The sequence below is a fragment of the Propithecus coquereli genome, unplaced genomic scaffold (genome assembly GCF_000956105.1).
Source record: "Propithecus coquereli isolate 6110/MARCELLA unplaced genomic scaffold, Pcoq_1.0 Scaffold647, whole genome shotgun sequence".
Classification (NCBI taxonomy): domain Eukaryota; kingdom Metazoa; phylum Chordata; class Mammalia; order Primates; family Indriidae; genus Propithecus; species Propithecus coquereli.
The window spans coordinates 462,952-466,432 of NW_012152474.1; positions in this window are offsets into that span (position 1 = coordinate 462,952).

Consider the following 3,481-nt stretch of genomic DNA (forward strand, 5'->3'; position numbering starts at 1 on the left):
CTGTCTATCAATTTGTTTAGATCAAGTAGAGTTTGCTTTATGAATCTGGGTGCACCTAAGTTGGGTGCATACATATTTAGAATTGTTATGTCGTCTTGTTGAACTGTACCCTTCACCATTATATAGTGATCCCCTTTGTCTTTCATTACTTTTGTTGATATAAAAACCAAGTTGTCCAAGATCAAAATCGCCATATCAGCCTTCTTTTGGCTTCCTTTTGCTTGAAATATTGATTTCCACTCCTTTACTTTGAGTCTAAATGCATCTTTGCAGGTTAGATGCATTTCCTGGAGAAAGCAGATGCTTGGCTTGTTTTTTTTAATCCGTTTGGCCAGTCTATGTCTCCTGAGAGGGGAGTTCAAACCATTCACATTTATTGAGAGAACCGATAAGTGGGGTGAATTACTATTCGTTCTGTTGGGTTGCATTTTGTTGCTTTGTTTTCTCTCTCGAGCCATTGTGGAATCTAACCTTTGATCTTTAGCTTTTGAGTGGTTTCACTTTCGAGAGTGTTTATTGTGCTGATCCTTGTGTAATTCTGTTTTGAGTACTTGTTGGAGAGCTGATCTTGTCTTGGTGAATTCCCTCAGTCTTTGCTTATCTGAGAATGTCTTTATTTCTCCTTCATATATGAAACTTAGTTTTGCAGGGTACAAGATTGTAGGCTGGGCATTATTCTGTTTCAGAAGAGTGAGAATGGAGCCCCAGTCTCTTCTTGCTTGTAGGGTTTCAGTTGAGAAATCTGGAGTTATTCTGATGGGCTTTCCTTTGTATGTTACTTGTTTCTTTCGCCTTACAGCTCATAGAAGGGCCATTTTAGTGGCTATTTTGGTCAATCTGATAACTGCATGACGTGGAGTCTTCCTATTTGCATTGAATCTCCCTGTGGTCCGTCAAACTTTTTGTACCTGTATATCTAGATTTTTAACAAGGTCTGGAAAATTCTCCTCTATTAATTCTTCAAATAGCTTATCCGCCCCTTGAGTGTTTTCTTCTTCACCTTCCGGAACCCCTATCACCCTCAGGTTCAGTTTTTTCACATTATCCCACATTTCGTATGGGCTTATTTCTTTTCTCTTAATTTTCTGTTCGATTTCTGTGACTGATTTATTTAATTGGAAGGAGTTGTCTTCAATCTCTGAGATTCTTTCTTCTGTTTGATCTACCCTGTTCTTGAGGCTTTCCATGGTGTTTTGTAGTTCCCTGTATAAGTCGGTTTGATTTTTCTTTAATATTTCAATTTCTTTAGTGAATTTTTCTTCCAAGTCCTGGATTTTTTTTGTGGTTTCTTTGTGTTGGTGATCCATTTTTTCTTGCATATCATTCAGTTTTCTTGCAATCCATGTTTGAAATTATTCTCCTGTCATTTTAGTGTTCTGAGTTTGGTTAATGTCCATTGGTGGGGAGCTGTTGTTCCTCTTTGGGGATGTGCTTTCTGTTTGAGTCTTCATACTTCCAGAGTTCTTTCGCTGGTTCCTCCCCATCTGGATCAGTTGTTCCTTCTTGCCTTTAGATTTTTGTTTGGATAATGACATGCCCTTTTTGGTTTCTGAGCCAGTAGGTGGTGTTTGTGGGTGAGATTCGACCACACCCTTTATGATGAATCAGTAGATGCAGTAAAAGCGTGTGCAGGATGACCTGCCTGTCAGTAGGTGGCACTTGCAGGGAGGAGCGAGCTGCAGTGCTGTTTTTGGGTCCTGTAGCTAGCTCTTATTCCTCTAGAGAGGCCCTCTTGTGCCTTGGGTGGTGGATGAGGCCCTGGGATTTACAGATGTGTCCTTATTCTCCACCTCAGTGGGGGCAGGACCAGGAGTGAGTCTGGGTGGGGCCAGGTTGCGTAAGCCTGCCCTCAGTCTCCACAACTGCTGTTAGCAGGGGTCAAAGTTCTGCTCTTTGTTTCTGTGCAAAGCTGCTGGGAGGGGCTGAAATGGGTCCACTCAGCTGAAATTCTGGGCCTGGGGGGATGGGGCTGTCATAGACTCATACTCTGGAGCAGGTCTTGCTCCCCTCCAATCTCCCCCTCTCCGTGGCCTCTCCTAGGCCTCTGCCAGCAAGAGGGACCTCAGGCCAATGGATCTCCCCTTGCTGTGACGTGGGCTGGGAGGTTCCCTACCCAGGATCGTAGCCTGAGCTGAGTGCACAGCCCTCTTTTGGGAAGAGGGTTACCGCTCTGGTACGCTGATCTGCCCCTGAAGGCACACACTCCTCAGTTGGCTCTTTCACAGATCTCTCTTCTGTGTCTCAGGGCAGTGCGATCGTTACCTGGGTGTATGGGGTCTGGTCTGCAGGCCTGTCCCCTGGACCCTGGAGATCAATCCCTGACCCTGTCAGAGGCAGGGTTGATGGTCTTGAATCACCTACAGGTTGCCCAAGCTGGATCGACTTCACTCCACCTCGGGATTTGCCCCACTCTCCTGGAGTCCCCATGCAAGTAGCACCTGGGAGGTCTGGCAAGTAGGGAACTCACAGTCTGAGTACCCTTCAGTGTGCTGTAGGGCCCCAAAAGGAAAGGTCCTCTTCCTTGGAGATGCCTCCACGTGATGGCTAAATTTTCTCTCTGGGCACCCATGGGTAGGGAGGGGGAAGGAGAGAATGGAGCACTATGGCATCTGTCAATAGGCTCGGGTGTGCGCCTGGGAAGGTGCCCCGAGGAGACTGGGAGCCCCACGCTGAGTCCGCAAGAGGCCACTGCTCACTGGCGGCAGCCATCTCTGGGCTAATGTCGGCAGGTCTCTCCAACCGCTCAGGAGCCCGGCAGTCCGAGATGCGAGGGAGGGGGAAGTTAACTGCTCCACCTACCCTTGTCGCTGGTCTCCAAGCCTCTCGGGACCTTTCACCTTCCAGTTCTCCTCTGCAATGTCTTCCCGTGGAGTCTCCTCTAGTTTCAGGCACCCTTCCTTCTGACCCTCACCCGATCTCTGTTTCTCTGCTAGCTTATTTTTTTCTCTTTCTTCTAAAATTCATCTTTTTTTCAGAGACACTCTGACTGGTGGCTTTTCTGGTCCTGCCATATTGGCTCCTCCCTAAAAACCTATCTTGAAATAACCCAGGTACTACTAGCTTTAAAGTGGCTATTATAAAATGTGTTAAAATCTTCAAAGGAAAAATATTATTTGAATGAGTAAACAGGAAACTCAACAGAGGAAACAAAATTATTAGAAAAAAATCATGTTTTAGTATGGGAAATTACTCTAACCAAAAAGAACAATACCAAATATGTATGCACAAAATAAAAGAAATTTCAATACTTACTATAAAGTTACAGACATTTTTAAAATGTTTTTATTCACTTAAAATAGACATTTGAGTTAGTTGAACAAAATAACAGTCCATAAATTGATTCACATGTATATGATCAGTTGTTTTTAACCATAATACTAAGATAATTCAAAGCAAGAAGTTATGTATTTTTTAAAACAAAATGGGAATGACGTAACTGAATACTCACATGAAAAAATATAAATATTGGCTCTTACCAAAT